The sequence below is a fragment of the Taudactylus pleione genome, unplaced genomic scaffold (genome assembly GCF_031769625.1).
Source record: "Taudactylus pleione unplaced genomic scaffold, aTauple2 ptg000524l, whole genome shotgun sequence".
NCBI classification, from domain to species: domain Eukaryota; kingdom Metazoa; phylum Chordata; class Amphibia; order Anura; family Myobatrachidae; genus Taudactylus; species Taudactylus pleione.
Window position 1 is genome coordinate 2,406,218 of NW_028284926.1, and position 23,918 is coordinate 2,430,135.

Here is a 23,918-nt window from a genome sequence, read left to right on the forward strand (position 1 = left end):
AATGGTATCATCTAATTATACATATTATTATATTAATACATATTATCCCCTGCCTGCTTACCCCCTCACACACCCTCCCCACACCCCTCTTATACATCCAGCAGTCGAATGGCAATCATTTAAGAAATATTATTTTCCCCCCCTCGCCGCCGCCCGGAAGACCCCCGGCGCTCCCCCTGCATAGACAACACAGCAGTCGCTTTATTTTACAATATTGTACCCGGCCGGCACCAGGCCACCTACGTCTTGCGGCTGAGCTCCGGACTACACACAGCCCAGGCAGACTTGTGGACAGTGTCCTGGGCAGCAGGCGCTCTCATCCGATCACGGTGCCCGGCCTGAGGGAATTGACTGGGAGGGGCTTGCGCGCTGCAGCTCCCCCTACAGCCAGCCCAGGCAGAAGCAGTGTCTATTTATAAAAAAATATATATATTTTCAGTGCTGCTCGCCAGGTTGGGCAGGGGGGGTTTCTAGGTACTTGGAAACCCCCCCTGCGTGCGAGGGTGCCATTCATTGCATGAGTGTAAAGTGCATGGTCACATTACAGAGGGGATGTGAATGGATTGTCTAGAAGACTAAAATTTTGGTAAGTTCTCCTGAACTCCAACTTTGCTTCCTGGCTCACTCACTTTCTCTCCTCAGACCTTTCCTCTGTTATCCTAGGTGACTTCAATATTCCAATTCATATACCCTCAGAATCCTCTGCCTCCAAACTTCTCACCCTCATTTCTTCATTTGGCCTTTACCAATGGACCTCTGATGTGAGTGGGCATTTGCTTGATCTGGTATTCACTCTGTAATATTTCTGCCTACTGTAATTCCCCATTACCCCTCTCTGACCATCACCTTCTGTCTTTTAACCTATCCCTCTCTCCTTCCCCTCCTCTACCTCTGAAAGCCACCATCACTAAGTGTAACATTGAAGCTATCGACACTGCCTTCTTTTTTGACTTGACTCACTTCTCTCCCCTATCCTCTATTTCTCCTGCCCTGAACAAGCTGCTTCCCTATACAATGCCTCCCTTACTTCTGCTCTTGACTCTGTTGATCTGGCAATCATTACTCACCCACGCAAATCCACACCTCAACCCTGGCATTCCAAATGCAACCTGTAGAAATGTTCACAAACTGCCAACTCGAGTGGAGAAGATCACGCTCTCAGGCTGATTTTCTCCATTTCAAATTTCTGCTGTCGTCCTACAGTGCTGACCTTTCCCTCTCTAAACAGTCATATTTCAAGAATCTCATCTCCTCCCAGCCCTGAAATCCCCAGCGTCTCTTTTCCACCTTCAACTCCTTCCTATGCCCACCCCCTCGTCATCTCTCCTCTTTGCTCTCTGCCACTGACTTTGCTAACTCTTTTACATCTAAAATTGATTCCATACGTCAGGACATCATATCCAACCAATCCCCTAGCTCTCCACCTCCTCCTTTCCCGGATCACATCTCCCCATCCACTATACCAACTTTGACATCCTTCTCCCCTGTATCTGGAGAGGAAGTAATGGCTCTCATCCAGTCCTCCCCCCCTTCCACCTCCCCCCTTGACCCCATCCCCTCCCGCCTCCTCCACTACCTCTCTCCTTCTGCCTGCTCCCATCTTGCCCACCTCCTTAATCTTTCCCTCTCTTCTGGCACTGTCTCTTCTGCATTTAAGCATGCCCTTGTCTCCCCCATTCTTAAAATACATACCCTTGATCCTAACATTCTCTCTAACTACCGACCCATCTCTCCCCTCCCTTTTTGCCTCCAAACTCCTTGAGCATATTGTTTACAACCACCTCACCACATTTCTTTCCTCCCACTCCCTCCTTGACCCTTTTCAGTCTGGCTTCCGTTCTCTCCACTCCACTGAAACTGCCCTCACGAAAGTCAGCAGTGACCTCCTTGCTGCCAAATCCAAGGGCCACTTCTCCCTACTCATTCTCCTTTACCTCTCTGCTGCTTTTGACACTGTGGACCACCCTCTTCTGCTGCATATCCTTCACTCCCTTGGTCTATGTGACACTGCTCTCTCCTGGCTGTCCTCCTACCTCTCTGACTGGTATTTCTCTGTTTCCTCTCACGACTCCTCCTCCCCCCACAGCCTCTTACAGTAGCTGTTCCCCAAGGTTCTGTTCTTGGACCTCTCCTATTCTCTCTCTATACATCCTCTCGAGGTAAACTCATCCGCTCTTTTGACCTCCATTATCATCTCTATGCTGATGATTCTCAGATCTACCTTTCCTCACCTGATCATTCCCCCTCTCTACTGACTCATATCTCCAACTGTGCCATTTCTTCCTGAATGTCCCAGTGATTTCTCAAGCTTAATATGTATAAGACAGAGCTGATCATCTTCCCACCCTCCCACATAACCTCGTTTCCCACTACTTCTTTATCAATAGATGGCATAACTATCTCATCTAGTCCCAAAGTGCACTGTCTTGGAGTCATCCTGGACTCATCCCTCTCCTTGAAACCACAAATTCACAACCTCTCACAGTCCTGTCATTTCCATCTCAGGAATATTTCCAAGATTAGACCCTTTCTCACCCAGGATGCCACCAAAACCCTCATACATTCACTGGTCATCTCCAGATTGGACTACTGTAACCTCCTCCTATCTTGCCTCCCCAATTCCCATCTCTCTTCTCTCAAGTCTGTCCTCAATGCTGCTGCTCGGCTCATTTTCCTCTCCAAATGCTCTACATCTGCCTCCCCTCACCTACAAGCCCTCCAATGGCTCCCCTTACCTTTCAGAATCCAATTCAAGGTTCTCACACTCACAAAGCCCTCACCCATTCCTCTCCCATTTACATCTCTGATCTCATCTCCCTTCACTCTTCTGTCCGCCCTCTTCATTCACTTAATGCACGGTGCCTTTCATGCCAATTCAGTACTTACTCTCACTCCCACCTCCAAGATTTTTCCTGTGCTGCTCCCCACGTTTGGAACTCCCACGCTCTCCCCATCAGACTCTGCACTTCTCTACCATCATTCAAACAAGCTCTTAAGACCCACTACTTCATTAAAGCCTTCCAGCTCTCATCCTAACTTGCTGCTACATCTTCCATCCTCCCCGCCTACCCCATCTGTGTCACTCCAGTTTGTCTGCCCCTACTTTTTAGGATGTAAGCTCTTTTGAGCAGGGCCCTCTACCCTCTTGTGCTTCTCCATCTGTATTTTCATTTATCTCTTACTCCCCACTAGGGCAACTAAAACTTAGTTGCTAATGTGGGTGTAAAGCTCGCTAATATATAGCTATGTTTATTATCCATGTCCGTGTCCTGCATTATATTGTATCGTAAGTCGCTGGTTACTTATTTGTTTATGCGGAACACTTGTGGTGCTATATAAATAAATTATAATAATAATAATGATAATAACTCCTAGCCTGCTTCTATATTGAAGTGTGCAGGGCCAAGATGATGCAAAACGCGTCACCCTACTTTTTGGATTTGCCTCTTGGATCTCTCCATTTGGGATGTGCCAAGAATAGGCAAGCATGACCTCTGCTGTTCTAGACTTTTACATAGATATATATACAAAGGAATAGATTAAACAGTGTATTATATCCAGCATCAAATATTTTTTGTGGAACCCTTTATTATGTGCAGGATCTCCCTAATGCCAGCCCATCTTACACAAGATACTTACAGGAGCAGCGCAGGTGTAAGCTCGGTATACTGTTCTAGACTTCAACCTGCTGCTCTTTTAAACATCTTGTAGTTGACCTTTAACTGAATTTTCTAATGCACTGAGTACAGGAGAGTTCTAGCACCAGCTACTTGGAGGTGGTTTCACAAACTGTCTGAGAATTGTGTGAGCATTGGAGACGTGCAGGCCTTTACACAGCAATTTAGCAGTTTAAAGGACGGCAGGATAAATATCAGGCCCTCACATACAGTGCCTTGAAAATGTATTCACCCCCCTTGGCTTTTTACCCTTTTTGTTACATTACAACCTGTAATTTATTTTTATTTTTTATTTGAATTATATGTGATGGATCTGCACAAAATAGTCTAATTTGGTGAAGTGAAATGAGAAAAATATATATAAAAAATATTTATAAATAAAATTCTGAATATTGGCATGTGCATATGTAATCACCCCCTTTGCTATGAAGCCCCTCAAAAGTTCTGGTGAAACCAATGACCTTCAGAAGACACATAATTAATGAAATGGTCCACCTGTGTGAAATCTAAGTGTCACATGATCTGTCAGTATAAACACACCTTTTTCTGAAAGGCCCCAGAGGCTGCAACACCACTAAGCAAGAGACATCACACCATGAAGACCAAGGAGCTCTCCAAACAAGTCAGGGACAAAGTTGTTGAGAAGTACATTTCTGCGTTGGGTTATAACAAAAAATATCCAAATCTTTGATGATCCCCCGGAGAACCATCAAATCCACCATCATCAAATAGAAAGAACATGGTACCACAACAAACCTGCCAAGAGAGGGTCACCCACTAAAACTCACAGACCGGGCAAGGAGGGCATTAATCAGAGATGCAACACAGAGACCAAAGGTAACCCTGAAGGAGCTGCAGAGTTCCACAGCAGAGACTGGTGTATCTGTGCATGTGACCACAATAAGCCATACACTCCATAGAGCTGGGCCTTATGGAAGAGTGGCCAGAAAAAAGCCATTACTTAGTGATAAAAATAAGAAGACACGATTTGAGTTTGGCAAAACGCATGTGGGCGACTCCCAAAATGTATGGAGGAAGATGCTCTGGTCAGATGAGACTACAATTGAACTTTTCGGCCACCAAGGAAACAGCTATGTCTGGTGCAAACCCAACATATCCCATCACCCCAAGAACACCATCCCCACAGTGAAACATGGTGGTGGCAGCATCATGCTGTGGGGAAGTTTTTCAGCAGCAGGGACTGGGAAACTGATTCGAGTCGAGGGAAAGATGGATAGTGCTAAATACAGGGATATTCTTGAGCAAAACCTGTTTCAGTCTGCCTGTGATTTGAGACTGGGACGGAGGTTCACCTTCCAGCAGGACAATGACCCGAAGCATACTGCTAAAGCAACACTCGAGTGGTTTAAGGGGAAACATTTAAATGTGTTGGAATGGCCTGGTCAAAGCCCAGATCTCAATCCAATTGAGAATCTGTGGTCAGACTTGAAGATTACTGTTCACAAGCGGAAACCATCCAACATGAAGGAGCTGGAGCAGTTTTGCCTTGAGGAATGGGCAAAAATCTCAGGGACAAGATGTGGCAAGCTCATAGAGACTTTTCCAAAGCGACTTGCAGCTGTAATTGCCGCAAAAGGTCGCTCGACAAAGTACTGACTTTAGGGGGGTGAATAGTTATGCACGCTGAAGTTTTCTGTTATGTTGTCCTAAATGTTGTTTGATTCACAATATAAAAAAATCACAACTTCACAGTTGTAGGCATGTTCTGTGAATTAAATGGTCTAAAATGAATAAATGTGTAAAAATCTGGCTCCTACAAACCAAGGTGCAGCAGATAATGTCCCGATATATTTTATTCTGTATCAATATGTCTGTATAAGAGGTTTGTTCCCTGCTACTTATTTGTACACCAGCCTGAATTATGAAAGGTGTATAATAGTGGGAGGAATTTTGCCCTCAAAGTTCACATATTTAAGGGTTCACAACGTCACACACACGAGTGACACTGTTCTCCGAGTATGTAATCACGTGAGCGAAGCGATCCATGTGACCGAATACGTTGGAGGATTACGCGGAGTTGATGACGCACTTCCCTGATGTGAACATCTCCTGGAAGATGCGTTCCACGCAGTGGAATGCAAACAGCGTCTCCAAGGAAAATAAACATCGAAGGGGGTAATGACATCCCCTTCGCACTATGAAAGGTAAGAGGGACCCGCGATATCCACCCAGGTTATTTTAGCATGGTATATCATGCAGTTTCTCTATTTGTTAAATAAAACAATTAATAACAAACCCTCCCACAGACACACCCCTTAAGGGAGGGTTCTATACTCAGAGAGTATATGAGTTTGAAGGGGCACCACCACTCCACACTTTGAAAAATACCAAAAGTTCGAAACGCGTTGGTGGTAGGGGATTGACCCATATACTTATTGGAGCCATTGGGACTAAGGGCCTGATTCAGAGCCGCTCGTAAGCGGCCGCTCATTCGCTCCGAGCAATGTTTGCCCAACTGCGCATGCGTATGGATTTTAATACGCATGCGTGAACCAGTCAGGCCGAAAATCGTTTGTTCGCTAAATAGCGAATGCCTGCTATTTTGAGTGACAGAATGAGGCGTATGTGGGTGGTCAGGGGAAAGTGCTTGAAAACGGGGAGTGGAGATCAGAACGCAGGAGTGCTTAAAGGTCAAAACGGGCGTTTTAAGGGTGTGCATAATTAATACAGCAGCGTCATTGACCACGTCACTGGGTTATTTTATAGCCAGAACTGCTCGCAAAATTGTGGTAGCAAAAACCAACCACAAGAATAGCGAGCAGCTCATACGCTGGTCGATGTACTCGATTAATCTAATAAATAGCGGACATGACGTAGGATGCGAGCGGCCAGGGGGCATATTTTTTCAAAAAATGACCGCAAGTTTTGTTCGCTCATTCAGACATAGAGGCGTGAACAGACCGCAAAGAGCGAACGGTTCATTTGAATAGCCACCCCTATTTTCTGAACGAGCGAGCGCAAATAGCGTCTGGCTCTGAATCAGGCCCTAAGATCACTGCAAGGAGGAGAGAGGAGTGCCTGGGCTCATTACATCTATACCTCTTAGTGTGCCTTTCCCAAAAGGCCCCATCTGGTACGGGTAAACCCCATTTGGTGGCTTTTTTTTTCTTTATTATCATTGTTTTTTTGTTTGCACCTCAGTAAAATTTGGAAAATTGGATCATACACTATGTGGAGCTTTATTCCATTTTTTTGAGGTACTGCTTTGTGAAGGATAAAGGGACTTCACTTGGAGGAATATACGACCAGAATTTGGATGAACATATGAGGGAGTAATTATCCACGATTCCGTTTGTGAGAGACTGACTTATATGTTGGTGGATTCTCAAATACACTTTTGGAGTCATATCCAATCAAGTGATATACTGTGAGACTGGCTATTATTATTTATGCTGAACATCTTCTTGCATCCTAATTATTAGGAGCGCAAATTATTCATTGTTGTTTTATGTTCTGTGAATTAAATGATGCACACCTTCAAACAATCCATTTTAATTCCAGGTTGTGAGGCAACAAAACATGAAAAATGCAAAAGGGGGTGAATACTTTTGCAAGGCACTGTATATGCTCTTGATTTTAATTATTTCTAAGGGTCAAGTGGTTTCATTTGTGTTCTGATATTTATGTACATTTGATGCAGATTGTTTTTCTTTTTTGTGTATATAGCTGTAGCTGAATCAGAAATAAATTAAGGGAACATTTATAAAAAAAATAGGATGGTTAGGTATTTTGCTTTTTAGCTATGCTGATATATCCTTGTGTTTATGATAGGGATGTGCGACGACCCCCGTGTTTTGGTTTTGGATATGTATCTCCTTCAAGGTTTTAGATCTGGATTTGGTTTTGCAAACCACCCTCAAGTGTTTTGGTTTTGGATCTGGATTTTTTTTTTAAAAAAATAGATAAAAAGTTTTAAAAACAGCTAAAATCATGCAATTTATGCAATCCAAAACCCGAAATTTGGATTTAAAATCCGAATTCCGAACCGCAAAAAATATCAGAACCGCGACCCGGATTTACCCGGATCGTTTTAGGAGATTAGAACCGTGACTCGGATTTACCCGGATTCACGAAATTTGTGTGGATTCGGATTTCTGGGGAACCGAACTGCACATCTCTAGTTTATGATCATATAGTAATTGGCAGAATGTCTTCCATGTTTGCTCATAGCACTCAATGTACATATTATACTACGTATGCATTTGTGGAACCAGTGTTCTCGGATCAATATTGCTGTGCAGGATGTGAGCGAGTGGCTCTTTTGGAAGATTAGTTTCTGGATCTAAATGATCAGCTTGCAAGCAACGATTAGAGGTAGAGATGTGCGTCGACCACCGTGTTTTGGTTTTGGATCTGGATCTACCCTGGTTTTGGATCTGGATTGGTTTTGTCAAAAGCTCACCTCCGTGTTTTGGTTTTGGATCTGGATTTTTTCTTAAAAAAATCATAAAAACAGCTAAAATCACATAAAATGGGCCTGTTTTTGTTCCTACAGTATAATTAACCTCAATAACATTTATTTCCAGTAATTTCCAATCAATTTTGACCACCTCACAATATTATTTGCTTCATCTAGTTAAGGCTAAAAGGTTGCATCCAGCTAGCTGGCTGGCTAAGCTAAGTGACACAGTGGGCGGCACTAACATGTGGCAGTTCAGTTTCAAATTTCCAACATGGATACAGTGTGTTATACAGTGTGGGTTGGATACACCAATAGTGCACTTACTGTGACAACAGTGTCGGCAGAGCGGGGTTGCTGACGGTGTCCTCAGTATATGGAATGGCAGTGCTGCGGAGCTGGCAGTGTCCTCAGTGAAGGGTACCGGTGATGTCGGCAGTGCGGGGGTGCCAGCAGTGTCTTTAGTGCAGGTTTTTTGTGATAGTAGTGGTTTTACCATTCGATGGCAGATGTTTGCCGCCATGGACTGGTGATGATTCGATGGTGTTCTGCTATTAACTTTTTTTTACCTGCAGCTCTCAGCATCGGGCATCTTGTCACAAAATTTGCTCCAGGTCCCACCCCTGATCCCACCTCGTCTCGCCCCCAGTCCCATTTCCTACCAGCCATGCTATAGGGCTATTGCGCATGTGCAAGCAAGGACTTTTGCGCATGCGCAAATTTAAAAAATACGTTTTTTTTAGCTAATACTTTTGATGTGATGGTTGTCATCGCATTGAAAGCTTTGATAGTGGAAGCCCAGCAATCTTTTGATGGTGGACTTCTAATATCCATCCCTACCCTTGGTTGCTGCAGGAAGTCATCTCCTACAGCAGGGGTAGGCAACCTGTGGCACTCCAGCTGCTGTGGAACTGCACATCCCAGCATGCCTTGCAGTTTTGTTAGGACACGCTAAAGCAGTGGCAAGGCATGCTGGAATGTGTGGTTTCACAGCAAACAAAGTGCCACAGCTTGGATTTCCCATTTTATCCATACAGACTCAAGTCTGAGTTATACTGTATCTACTATCTATCACAATGCTCCTAATGTTAGAACATGTGTTTTTAAATTATACAACATAAGCTTGGATGATGCTGTCAGCTTTTAAATCTGCCTACAGCCTAAGATATTTTAAAACTGTAATATCATATTATAAGCACATATATATCTGTAATTGCCTTTTCTGTAACGGAGAAAAACTGTATATGATCTACACAGGGCATACTTGAAAACCAGAGGTAAATTTATGTGAATTTCTTTCTGGCAAATAATTTTATAAAAAATAAAATAGAAAAATAAAATAGTCATTGCTCTCGCATGTTAACATCTGTCCTTGTAATTTTAAACAAAGAAATGAAGCGCGTAAAATACAGTATAAATATAAATCTGCAACATAAATAAATATCATTCACATATACACAAATACATGATTTCCCTAGAAACTCTTATAAGTGGAAGAAAGAATGAAGAGTTTATGTCATGAGTTGAATTAGCTGTAGTAATGTAACAAAGGAGGATCATGGTAGGAAATGTGCATTATATTATTTTCTGCCTTGCGCACAAAAATTTACAAGATCTACCTGGCTATTGTACCAAACAACAGGATAGTCTGCACAAATAATTAAAGGGCTTATTCAGAGCAAGATGGCCATACTTACGACCGCATTGTTTTTGCAGAAACAAATGTGGATATATTCGCCTGATTACAGACACATGCGCATTACCCATACGCTTGTTTTTTTAGCCATCACCATCATCAGATCGCACTAGCCGTGAAATCAGCTGGATTTCTGTGCAGCTCAGCAAAGTCCACAATAACATTGACTGCCCATGACACCCTCACTAAACTTACCCTTTGTGTGAGCGACCCATTACCACACACAGTCAGCCACAAGTTGAAATGCGACTGAGTTGCGCGCAGCTGTGAATCACCCATAGTTGCGTACGCTCAGCTACAGAGCTTGCTCAGTATGAGAACACGCAAGATCAGTCTGCAGAGCAGACCCCAGCGGCTCTGCAACAGCCCCTAAATGTGCATTGGGGAGAGGAGAAATGAGAAAACAGGTATTCCAAGCAAAACGGTCAACGTGCAAAAATAATATGCAATAGTCATATATTTGGTACTGTTTGCCTATAAAAGGACTAACACATTCAGACCATGTCACTATAGCTGTGTTGACATTCTGAGTGTCGACATATTTTGTACCAAACCCATAAAATGACAGATGATGATCGGTTGCTATGGGCACTTTTTCTCTCTAGAAGGTCTGAAACATTTCCCGCCAAGTGCAAACTCGCTGGTCCTTTATCAGCCGCACTCTCCAGTTCACTGCCATAATTTCCAGAGCACAACGTGCAACAGAACGCCACCATTAATGCAAAGTCAGGCCTAATTTGCATGAATAAAAATTATGCAAATTAGAGCCCTTCTCCAAAAATATATATAACACTGTGCAAATATATCTTGCAGTTTCTGATTTTATTTAAAGCAATATTAATCATCATAGATTACACAGGTCTGCGAAATTTACGTCATTGAAATTTTTTTTAATAATACTTTTATATTCTTAGTTATACTCATGTGCACATCAAGAAATAGTAAATTTAAAAAAATTACCACATCACATTTGCCTATAAGGGGGATACATAAATTTTTAAGAAAAAAACAAGAATTTGAATTGTTTTTGACATATTTATTGTGAAATACGAAGAAGTGTAGATGATATCACTGTTTTTGTCTTAATTACATAATAAAATTACAATAAAATCAAACAATAATAGAAACAAAACCATAAATATTGAAAACATTGTTAGTATCTTGGTTTTTTTTTTCTTCAAACTTCGTTTTGTCACTTTTCGCTTATAAGCTTTTTCTGTATCGTCTCTGTGTATCATCCAGCAGTAGTCAGCCATCATGCTGATGTCCCAACGACCCTGGTATCTTCTTTCTACATCTTTAACGTCTTGGTGGAACCGTTCACCCTGTTCTTCACTGTAGTGTAGTGTAGTGTGTGTGTAGTGTGTATGTGGTGGTAGGCAAGGGTTAAAAAGAGCTGGCACAGGGCAAAACTGTGTTGCATCTGTTGTATTTGGTTCCACCTTCGCTAGCTCACCTTGTAGTTGTAGTGTGTGCGCGATGTTCCTTTAGACAGTAGGCAGGGGCCCTTTGTAAATTTCAGCTCCAGGCCCATGTGGACCTTAATCTGGCACTGGGCGGGGGGAAGTTTTATGATGAGAACTGAATTGCAACGTTCTATACTACCGACTGAATTCATTTAAGACAATGTTTTATAATAAATGTAGGCAGAATACATTTATTACTTTAAAGAATCTGAAAAAAATGACATTCATAAATACACGTTTTGCATAAAAACGTGATGTGATATGTAAAATCGGGAGTCATTTTTGTGTTCAGAAGCCAAAAATCTATAAGTATTACATAAATTTGTTATTAAAGTTTCTTCATCGCAGACCTGAGTTATGAGTTTATAACAACTGGCAAAAATGAAACCTATACTTTACTACTGTATATCCTCAAAATATATAAATTACTCAGATTCACATTGTCCATTTACGGACATGTCTGTTTGTCTGAAAACACTTATTGTTCCCTAATACAGTATGAGTGGCCACTGACTTTCTGTAGCGGAACAGGTAACAGTACAATATGTACAGTACACAATGATGAAAGCGCAACGGACTGGAACCTATCCTGGGACCATACTTGCCGACAATCAGCTCCCTCGTTCCGGGAGGGAGCTGATTGTCAGCTAACAGCGGGGGGCGTGCCTGAACATTTTTGTCACATTGGGGGTGGAGCTGGGGGTGGGGCCATTGTGACCCTGCCCCTCTTCACAATGCTGTTATTTTCGGCATTGTGAATCAGGGGTGGGGCCACGATGACGCAATTCAGTGCGAAATCGCGTCACCACCCCCCCGCCACGGGGGTTTCTAGTTTATTCTGGGGGGAGGTCGGGAGGTTTGGTGGCTTCCGGGAGGATTGCCTGCTTTTCCCGTGGGGAGGGAGCGGCACCCGAAAATCGTGAGGCTCCCGGCCAAATCGGGAGGGTAGGCAGGTCTATGCCATGTGAGCCAAATTTCGGTTTCTTGTTCACTAAAGATAAATAAAGCAGAGTTAATGATTAGGACTAGCTACAGTATCCGTTTAAAATCTTTTAGATTTATTGTGAAATTAGAGAACATTCTTGTAGCTTCCATTCAGTATTCAGTCTCCGTATTTTTTTGTTTTTTTAAATATTTACATTTTATTCATTCCAGGAAAGAGAACTGGTGTAGAAAGCAAACAGAAAGGGGCTTTTTACAGCAACTAATGTACTGTCAATAATTACACACGTTATTTGTTTGGAAATGGAAGGGATAAGTCAGCTTAATGCCATGTGTGCCGTCTCCGTACTGACTCGATCACAGTGCCTGGCCCTGGGCATATGACTTAGCAAGTGATAAACAAGTCTTTTCTTTGATTCGTTATTTCCCAGATATCAATTAAAACTAAATTCAACGTGGAATAAAGAGATGCAGGAAAACAGCTAAATTATAGAAGATGTCTTAAAGGTGTAGTGGTTATGATGACGGTGGCCAGGAAGACACATGGTCAGGAGAAGATCGAGCAGATGATTCTTGTGTGAATACTCCTTGGGGCAGATGTGCAGGAGACAATGTTTGGGCCACGGTTACCCGACCTGCGGCTGCACAATGCCACAATTTGCGCAGGTGCTGGGCTGGTGCATGTTGGGAAGAGAGCAGTGTTTTATGATTTTTAGAGCTTAGTAGGGGTCTCGTGTGGGGGATCTTTTGGTAGGGATGTATCTAAAATCCAGACAGTCGGGATGCCAGTGCTAAGAATGCCAGCACCAGAACCCTGACACCTGAATCCCGGTACCGGCATCCCAACGGCCGGCATCCCAACAATAAGTAGTGTGGTTAGGGTGAGGGTTAAGGCTAGGGGGCTAGGGTTAGGCACTAGGCATAGGCGAAAATAGAGATCTTGTAATGGGTGGTCCCAGTTGGCTGCAACATGAAGGTGGAGGCAGAGTGGACTTCGAAGGTGAAGATAGATGGCACATGGAGACATATCTGTAAAGTGCTGCAGAAAACCACAACACTACCTTTTCACCGGTTGCGAGCCAATCACATTACAGCTTAAGGAGCAGCAGCCAATCAGGGGCGGCCGCTCCTGATTGGCTACCGTTCCGCGAGCTGTGACTAGCTCACGACTGGCCCCTTCTTTGAGATGCCGCTGGTGCTTACACCCGGCCCGGATGCAGCAGGCCAGGCAGTGCTGCCTCCAGGGCCTTCCTCTCTCACGTGTGTGGATATCGCTAATGACAGCCCATCTCACACAAGATGCTTACAGGAGCTGCGCGGGTGTTAGCTTTGTATACTGTTCTAGACTTCAACCTGCTGCTCTTTCAAACATCTTGTAGTTGACTTTTAACTGAATTTTCTAATGCACTGAGTACAAGTCTAGCTAGGTTCTAGCACCAGCTACTTGGAGGTGGTTTCACAAAGTGTCTGAGAATTGTGCGAGCACTGGAGACTTGCAGGCCTTTACACTGCAATTTAGCAGTTTATAGGATGGCAGGGAAAGGAAAAATGAGACAACAGTTGTTCCAAGCAAAACGGACAGCTTGCAAAAGTAATGCGCAATAGTCATATATTTGGTACAGGTTGCCTATAAAAAGGATTTAATACATTCAGACCATGTCACTATTCCAGTGTCGACATTCTTAGTGTCGACATATTTTGTACCGCAGCCATAAAATGACAAACGATGATTGGTTGCTATGGGCCCTTTAGAGGGTTTCAATGGTAGCATTATAGTCTCTTGGCAGCTTGTCAGCCGCAGTTGCTGTCACAGCTCCCGCTGTGACATTCTTCCTCTCCGGCTCCACCCCTCTGTGCCTGGCAGGGCACAAGGGGGTGTGAGCAGCCAAGGAAGGGAACTCCTGACTAACTGCCAGCTGCTGCTGACAGCTGTTATATACCTCTATCCAACCAGCCCCTCTTTTCCTGACAGGAACCAAATCACTCCCAGCCATATCACTCCGCCACTTCTTCTACAGCGCATGTGCATCTCATAAACTGGGGCATACTTTTACCTCAGAGAAAAGAGTACCACATAAACTGTCATATAAATACATAAAACATATATGCTTTTTTTTTTCTCACAAATTGTACACACATATCCTTTACTACAGGCTATTTCTCAAAGAATGAACGAATCAGGCATGTCCCACCTCAATATACAACCATACACATATGTCATATATAAAATTTGTCAACCCATGTACACATATTACCTCAGAATATGTGTCTATCAAAACTGTATTTCTTTCAACTCTTAACCAGGGTTACATTAGAATACTGACCAACAAGTGTCGGTATTCTAACCTTGATGGGATGCCAGAAAACTGGCAGGCATTTTGTGCAGGCGCAGTGGATGCTGTATGTTAGCAGCTGAATGGACGTATTTAACTATCAGATGAGCCATCGGAAATAAGCATGTGATAAGGGCAACCATCGCAATCTCTGCATCGAAATGAAAAAGTATTACAACAGAATTGTGAATATAGATGATTGCCAACCACCGGTTTCGATGCCCATCTCCGTAGTCGATGCCCCCGTTAACCACTATAGCTGAAAACATTGTTTGATTTTTCTATACGATACAACTTAAACATTTTTTATTAATGATTTATTTTGTTTCATTGTATAAACAGGGATCTGGAAGCTCAGGCAGAGCTTCCCATTCTGCGTATGTCCTACACATGAGCTCCAGAGATGATGAGTGTCTCTCGGGCGGCGTAGCGATTACATAAGTGTTAAAATAAAAAACCTGGAAAAATGCTAAAAAGTGTCACTTTTATCACTGCGTTAAAATATGACTTCTGGTCCCGGTAGATGCTTATTTCTTAAATAGACTTCTGACAAGCCGAACTGATCAATTCCATCTACTGCTGTCAGTTCAACAAGACAGAACCCTGTTGCGCTCAGCAGTGGAACGGTGCAGGGTCCGCAGTGCATTCATTATAAATGAGTTGCATGCTTAAGCTGGACAGAGAAGGATTTAGGGTTTAGGCGGTCTCAGCGTGAGATTTCCTTCAAATAGTAAGTATAACTCTTTCGGGGCTTAGGTCACAATAGGGTTGGAAATGCAAAACAGTCTGGAATGGTTCCCACCATCGCGCGTCCAATATCAGATACAGCCTGCCAGTCTGCACGGCTATCACTGCTTTTCATGAACGAAGGCTTTAAACAGCTCAAGCAGTAAAAGAGATAAGACACCTTCAGGTCCTCTCTGCAGACATATGTGTGATCTGCTATCTTGAATTGATTGCTCCTGTTCTTTGCCAATTGAAGCTGTCTCACAGTCCCCTGGTCCCAGTGATATTCCTCAGCATGTTTTATAGGGCCTGGTTAAGTAAACATCCTCATACAAATCAGCCAGAGAGAGCTTAAAATAAACAGGGCTACCGTGCCAAGTTCATAATTGCTTGCACATTTAATGCTTTACCCCCAAGCCCCGTCCCTGCCTATCTAATACCATTATTTTTTTTTTCTTGTCGTCGTACTGACCGTAATTGTTTTGCATTCACGACTTCCCAAGTCCTGTAGGATGTTTACATTTTTGGCATTTTTTTTCCACAGATTATACAAGACCCTCACTCTAAAAAAACTTGTGTCCTCTTCACACAAGCTAGCACGGAGACCATGCCAAGCTGGAAATCTCTGTGCTGCAAGAGCAGGACCTGTCAGTCTAATGCTCAGAATTTGACAGCAATTTTAAAATGAAATGCAAAAGACGAAAACACTCGAGTAGTATTCTGCATTAGACAGGTCAGTGACATACTGTATATTATTTAGCTCTAATGCAAAATATTGCTGACTTCATTACCACTCCTCTGGTACTGTCAGAACATACTTGCACTTTATATATTTAGTTCTGTTATTGTTGGCTATTGGTGTCTCCTTCACCTCTGCAGTACAATCTGGGCACTAGGACCTGGAGTCAGCCGGAGGCGCAACCTTTGACCTGAGGTGCCACTGGCACTACGCATGCGCAACAGGGCGCACGCCAATGTGTTAGAGCGTCATAGTACTGCACACACATTGCTGTATATACTGCTAGTGACTACTCGTGTTATCACTGTGTGTGTTACTGCTGTTACCAATAAACCTGCAAGCCTGGTTAATGACATTCTGTGTGGATCAAGCTCCATATTGAAACCTCCCAGGTTCTACATCAGTAGGTCATATCAGTAGGGACTAGGGGTGAGCGGGTTCGGATTTCTGAAATCCGAACCCCCCCGAGCCCCCCCGATCCGAGTCCGATCCGAGTCAGGCTCGACTTTTCCCGCCTGACTCGGATCTGACATCGAGGCAAAACGTCATCATCCCGCCTTCCGAGTCTCGCGGGTTTTGGATCCTATATAAGGTACCCGCGTCGGCGCCATTTTCTCACTCGGCTGTGGACAGTGAAGAGGGAGGGTGGGAGTTAGTGCTGTGTAGTGTAGTGTAGTGTAGTGCTGCTGTTGTCCACTACTTCAAAGTCCATAGGGGCTGGCTGTGTTGTGCTGTGCTGCTGTTGTTAATAGGGGCTGTGTCCACTACTTCAAAGTCCATAGGGGCTGGCTGGACTGTGTTGTGCAGTCAGTTCCAAAGTCCTGTGCAGTGTCCCAGTCCTAAAGGGGTGCTGTAGTGTTGTCCAGGGGGTGCTCTGTCCATCAGGGGTGCTCCCCCCAAGTGCTAAAAAAATAATATATTTTCTGTGTTTGTGAATTGTGTGCGCAGTAGCCGCACGTGCATCAACAAAGTAGTGCCAAGCGTGCGCCTGTGTCATAAGTAAAGGGCCGGCTGGCTTGACCGTTAAGGGTGCTGTAACCCCCGAAAGTACACTCCAGTCCAAACCAAAAAAAAAAATATTTTCTGTGTTTGTGAATTGTGTGCGCAGTAGCCGCACGTGCATCAACAAAGTAGTGCCAAGCGTGCGCCTGTGTCATAAGTAAAGGGCCGGCTGGCTTGACCGTTAAGGGTGCTGTAACCCCCGAAAGTACACTCCAGTCCAAACCTAAAAAAAAATTATTTTCTGTGTTTGTGAATTGTGTGCGCAGTAGCCGCACGTGCATCAACAAAGTAGTGCCAAGCGTGCGCCTGTGTCATAAGTAAAGGGCCGGCTGGCTTGACCGTTAAAGGGTGCTGTAACCCCCGAAAGTACACTCCAGTCCAAACCAAAAAAAAATTATTTTCTGTGTTTGTTAATTGTGTGCGCAGTAGCCGCACGTGCATCAACAAAGTAGTGCCAAGCGTGCGCCTGTGTCATAAGTAAAGGGCCGGCTGGCTTGACCGTTAAGGGTGCTGTAACCCCCGAAAGTACACTCCAGTCCAAACCTAAAAAAAAATTATTTTCTGTGTTTGTGAATTGTGTGCGCAGTAGCCGCACGTGCATCAACAAAGTAGTGCCAAGAGTGCCCCTGTGTCATAAGTAAAGGGCCGGCTGGCTTGACCGTTAAAGGGTGCTGTAACCCCCGAAAGTACACTCCAGTCCAAACCAAAAAAAAATTATTTTCTGTGTTTGTGAATTGTGTGCGCAGTAGCCGCACGTGCATCAACAAAGTAGTGCCAAGCGTGCGCCTGTGTCATAAGTAAAGGGCCGGCTGGCTTGACCGTTAAAGGGTGCTGTAACCCCTGAAAGTACACTCCAGTCCAAACCAAAAAAAAATTATTTTCTGTGTTTGTGAATTGTGTGCGCAGTAGCCGCACGTGCATCAACAAAGTAGTGTCAAGCGTTCGCCTGTGTCATAAGTAAAGGGCCGGCTGGCTTGACCGTTAAGGGTGCTGTAACCCCCGAAAGTACACTCCAGTCCAAACCAAAAAAAAAATTATTTTCTGTGTTTGTGAATTGTGTGCGCAGTAGCCGCACGTGCATCAACAAAGTAGTGCCAAGCGTGCGCCTGTGTCATAAGTAAAGGGCCGGCTGGCTTGACCGTTAAGGGTGCTGTAACCCCCGAAAGTACACTCCAGTCCAAACCAAAAAAAAAATTATTTTCTGTGTTTGTGAATTGTGTGCGCAGTAGCCGCACGTGCATCAACAAAGTAGTGCCAAGCGTGCGCCTGTGTCATAAGTAAAGGGCCGGCTGGCTTGACCGTTAAGGGTGCTGTAACCCCCGAAAGTACACTCCAGTCCAAACCTAAAAAAAAATTATTTTCTGTGTTTGTGAATTGTGTGCGCAGTAGCCGCACGTGCATCAACAAAGTAGTGCCAAGAGTGCCCCTGTGTCATAAGTAAAGGGCCGGCTGGCTTGACCGTTAAAGGGTGCTGTAACCCCCGAAAGTACACTCCAGTCCAAACCAAAAAAAAATTATTTTCTGTGTTTGTGAATTGTGTGCGCAGTAGCCGCACGTGCATCAACAAAGTAGTGCCAAGCGTGCGCCTGTGTCATAAGTAAAGGGCCGGCTGGCTTGACCGTTAAAGGGTGCTGTAACCCCTCAAAGTACACTCCAGTCCAAACCAAAAAAAAATTATTTTCTGTGTTTGTGAATTGTGTGCGCAGTAGCCGCACGTGCATCAACAAAGTAGTGTCAAGCGTTCGCCTGTGTCATAAGTAAAGGGCCGGCTGGCTTGACCGTTAAGGGTGCTGTAACCCCCGAAAGTACACTCCAGTCCAAACCAAAAAAAAAATTATTTTCTGTGTTTGTGAATTGTGTGCGCAGTAGCCGCACGTGCATCAACAAAGTAGTGCCAAGCGTGCGCCTGTGTCATAAGTAAAGGGCCGGCTGGCTTGACCGTTAAGGGTGCTGTAACCCCCGAAAGTACACTCCAGTCCAAACCAAAAAAAAAATTATTTTCTGTGTTTGTGAATTGTGTGCGCAGTAGCCGCACGTGCATCAACAAAGTAGTGCCAAGCGTGCGCCTGTGTCATAAGTAAAGGGCCGGCTGGCTTGACCGTTAAGGGTGCTGTAACCCCCGAAAGTACACTCCAGTCCAAACCAAAAAAAAATTATTTTCTGTGTTTGTGAATTGTGTGCGCAGTAGCCGCACGTGCATCAACAAAGTAGTGCCAAGCGTGCGCCTGTGTCATAAGTAAAGGGCCGGCTGGCTTGACCGTTAAGGGTGCTGTAACTCCCGAAAGTACACTCCAGTCCAAACCAAAAAAAAAATTATTTTCTGTGTTTGTGAATTGTGTGCGCAGTAGCCGCACGTGCATCAACAAAGTAGTGCCAAGCGTGCGCCTGTGTCATAAGTAAAGGGCCGGCTGGCTTGACCGTTAAGGGTGCTGTAACCCCCGAAAGTACACTCCAGTCCAAACCAAAAAAAAAATTATTTTCTGTGTTTGTGAATTGTGTGCGCAGTAGCCGCACGTGCATCAACAAAGTAGTGCCAAGCGTGCGCCTGTGTCATAAGTAAAGGGCCGGCTGGCTTGACCGTTAAGGGTGCTGTAACCCCCGAAAGTACACTCCAGTCCAAACCTAAAAAAAAATTATTTTCTGTGTTTGTGAATTGTGTGCGCAGTAGCCGCACGTGCATCAACAAAGTAGTGCCAAGCGTGCGCCTGTGTCATAAGTAAAGGGCCGGCTGGCTTGACCGTTAAAGGGTGCTGTAACCCCCAAAGTACACTCCAGTCCAAACCAAAAAAAAATTATTTTCTGTGTTTGTGAATTGTGTGCGCAGTAGCCGCACGTGCATCAACAAAGTAGTGCCAAGAGTGCGCCTGTGTCATAAGTAAAGGGCCGGCTGGCTTGACCGTTAAAGGGTGCTGTAACCCACAAAGTACACTCCAGTCCGAACCAAAAAAAAATTTATTTTCTGTGTTTAGCCGCACGTATATATCAAATCGATATAACATAAATGGAGGACCAAACTTTCTCCGATAAAAATAAAATAGAGAAAGATCAAGAACCACTTCCTCCTAGTGCTGAAGCTGCTGCCACTAGTCATGACATAGACGATAACATGCCATCAACGTCGTCTGCCAAGGCCGATGCCCAATGTCATAGTAGAGGGCACATACAATCCCAAATGGCAAAGTTCAGGAAAATGACCTTGAAAAAGACATTTAAATCAGCTGAAGAGAAACGTAAACTTGCCAATATGCCATTTACGACACGGAGTGGCAAGGAACGGCTAAGGTCGATCCCTAGTATGTTCATGACTAGTGGTTCAGCTTCACATGACGATGGAAGCACTCCTCCCACTAAAAAAATCAAAAGAGTTAAGCTGGCAAAAGCACAGCGAAGAACTGTGCTTTCTAAGAAGATATCACAAATCCCCAAAGAGAGTCCAAGTGTGGTGGTGGTTGCGATGCCTGACCTTCCCAGCACTGGACGGGAAGAGGTGGCTCTTTCCACCATTTGCACGCCCCCTGCAAGTGCTGAAAGGAGCACCCACAGTCCACTTGCTGATATGCAAATTGAAGATGTCACTGTTGAAGTACAACAGGATGAGGATACTGGTGTAGCTGGCGCTGAGGAGGAAGTTGGCGAGGAGGATTCTGATGGTGATGTGGTTTGTTTAAATCAGGCTCCGGGGGAGACAGTTGTTGTCCGTGGGATGAAAAAGCCCATCACGGTCATGCCTGGGCAGAAGACCAAACATTCCACCTCTTTGGTCTGGCAATATTTCTATCCAAATCCGGACAACAACTGTCTTGCCATATGTACCATATGTAAAGGTGAAATAAGTAGGGGTAGGGACGTCAACCACCTAGGAACATCCTCCCTTATACGGCACCTGCAGCGCGTTCATAAAAAGTTACTGTCAAGTTCAGAAACTTTGGCTCAGACCGTAAGCAGTCCAGGGACACCTAAATCCCGTTGTCCTGTTGTATCCAAGCGCCTGCAAACCACACCGTCAACTCCCTCCTCGTCAATTTCCTCCTTAGTCAGGATCGGAAGTAGTCCTGCAGGCCATATCACTGGCATGACTGACTCTCCTATCCGGGATTCCTCCGGAGGATCCTGCATTGCTACGCCTACTGCTGCCGCTGCTGCTGTTGCTGCTGCTGCTGGGAGTCGTTCATCATCCCAGAGAGGAAGTAGGAACACCACTACTTTTACTAAACAATTGACCCTCCAACAGTCCTTAGCGAGGAGGATGAAGTACGACAGCAGTCATCCTGAAGCAAAACGTATAACTGAGGCCTTGACTGCTATGTTGGTGTTAGACGTGCGTCCGGTATCCGCCATTAGTGCAGTGGGATTTAGACAATTGATGGAGGTAGTGTGTCCCCGGTTCCAAATCCCGTCTAGATTCCACTTCACTAGGCAGGCGATACCGAGACTGTACAGAAACGTCAGAAAAAGTGTCCTCAGTGTCCTGAAAAATGCCGTTGTACACAATGTCCACTTAACCACGGACATGTGGACAAGTGGAACAGGGCAGACTAAGGACTATATGACTGTGACAGCCCACTGGGTAGATGTATCACCTTACGCAGCAACAGCAGCAGCGTCACCAGTAGCAGCATCTCAGAAACGCCAGCTCGTTACAAGGCAGGCTACGCTGTGTATCACCGGTTTCAGTAAGAGGCACACCGCCGACAACCTCTTAGAGAAACTGAGGGAAATCATCGCCCAGTGGCTTACCCCACTTAGACTCTCCTGGGGATTTGTGATATCTGACAACGCCACCAATATTGTGCGGGCATTACATCTGGGCAAATTCCAGCACGTCCCATGTTTTGCTCACACAATAAACTTGGTGGTGCAGAATTTTCTGAAAAGCGACAGGGGCGTGCAGGAGACGCTTTGGGTGGCCCGAAAAATTTCTGGCCACTTTCGCCATTCAGCGACTGCGTGCCGAAGACTGGAGCGCCAGCAAACACTCTTGAACCTGCCCCGCCATCACCTGAAGCAAGAGGTTGTGACGCGGTGGAACTCAACCCTCTATATGCTTCAGAGGATGGAGGAGCAGCAAAAGGCCATACAAGCCTATACATCCACCTATGACATAGGCAAAGGAGGGGGTATGCACCTGACTCAAGCGCAGTGGAGAATGATTTCCGTGTTGTGCAAGGTTCTTCAGCCCTTCGAACTTGCCACACGTGAAGTCAGTTCAGACACTGCCAGCTTGAGTCAGGTCATTCCCCTCATCAGGCTTTTGCAGAAGCAGCTGGAGAAAGTGAAGGAGGAGCTAAGACGAAGCGATTCCGCTCGGCATGTGGGACTTGTGGATGAAGCCCTTCATTCGCTTTGCCAGGATTCCAGGGTGGTCAATCTGTTGAAATCAGACCACTACATTTTGGCCACCGTGCTCGATCCTAGGTTTAAAGCCTATGTGGTGTCTCTCTTTCCGGCCGACACAAGCCTGCAGAGGTGCAAAGACCTGCTGGTGAACACACTGTCAGCTGAAGCGGAACGTGACACGTCAACGGCTCCTTCTTCATTTTCTCCCGCAACTGGGGCTGCCAGGAAAAAACTTAGGTATCCTAAGCAACCCGCTGGCGGTGATGCAGGGCAGGCAGGACCAAGTTTGGACATCTGGTCCGGACTGAAGGACCTGGCAACAATTTCTGACATGTCTACTGTCACTGCATATGATACTGTCACCATTGACAGAATGGTGGAGGATTACATCGGTGACAGCATCCAAGTAGGCATGTCAGACAGTCCATACCTGTACTGGCAGGAAAAAGAGGCAATTTGGAGGCCCCTGTACAAACTGGCTCTATTTTACCTGAGTTGCCCCCCCTCCAGTGTGTACTCCGAAAGAGTGTTTAGTGCAGCCGGGAACCTTGTCAGCGAAAGGCGTAGGAGGTTGCTTCCACAGAATGTGGAGAAGATGATGTTCATCAAAATGAATTATCAGCTCTTCCAGGGAGACCAGCCTCCAGAAGGTACAGAGGGACCTGTGGTGGTGGATTCAAGTGGGGACGAGTTAATACTTTGTGAGGATGAGGATGTACACACTGAAGAGGGTGAGGAATCGGTGGATGAGGAGGATGAGGATGACATCTTGCCTCCGTAGAGCCAGTTTGTGCAGGGACACATTAATTGCCAGCTTGTTTTGTGGGGGCCCAAACGAACCAATCATTTCAGCCACAGTTGTGTGGCAGACCCTGGCGCTGAAATGATTGATTTGTTAAAGTGTGCATGTCCTGTTTATACAACATAAGGGTGGGTGGGAGGGCCCAAGGACAATTCCATCTTGCACCTCTTTTTTTCTTTGCATTATGTACAGTTTGGGGCCTAGTTTTTCTAACTGCCATCCTGCCTGCCACTGCAGTGTCACTCCTAGATGGGTCACGTGTTTGTGCCGCCCACTCGTGTCGCTTAGCATAGTCATCCAGCTACCTCGGTGCAACCTTTTGGACATAAAAACACTATTGTGAGGTGTGAGGTGTTCAGAATAGACTGGAAATGAGTGGAAATTAAGGTTATTGAGGTTAATAATAGCATAGGAGCAGAAAAACCTACAAATTCTGTGATTTTAGCTGTTTTTATGCTTTTTTTCAAAAAAATACAGATCCAAAACACAAAACCCAGAACCCAAAACACGGAAGGGTGGTTTTGGCAAAACCAATCCAGATCCAAAACACGAAGAAAGATCCAGATCCAAAACCAAAACACAAAACACGAAAAGTGGCCGGTGCACACCCCTAGTAGGGACCCATATACAGCCTTCCTGTGGACCCCCCCTCTTTCAATGCAGTTGCAGGTAAACTCTAGAACTGTACCAGAGTGTACTTTGCATGTGCAGGTCTCTGGGAACATGGGGGCCATGCTTCCCATGATTTTTCTACTGTGCATGTGAAAATCTTCGGTAA

General features: G+C 44.9%; 1 protein-coding gene across 2 annotated transcripts in view; it reads left to right on the forward strand.

Moving 5' to 3' along the window:
- ANGPT1 (angiopoietin 1) overlaps positions 1–23,918 on the forward strand; it is a 409,517-nt gene that overhangs the window by 67,690 nt on the left and 317,909 nt on the right. Inside the window, exon 1 of one of the 2 annotated variants that reach the window (XM_088450786.1) lies at positions 15,921–15,993. The exons of the other annotated variant lie outside the window; for it this stretch is intronic. The gene's annotated coding sequence lies outside the window, so the exon portion shown is untranslated. Of the gene's footprint in view, positions 1–15,920; positions 15,994–23,918 lie in introns of those variants that run through there. 2 annotated transcript variants of the gene reach the window in all.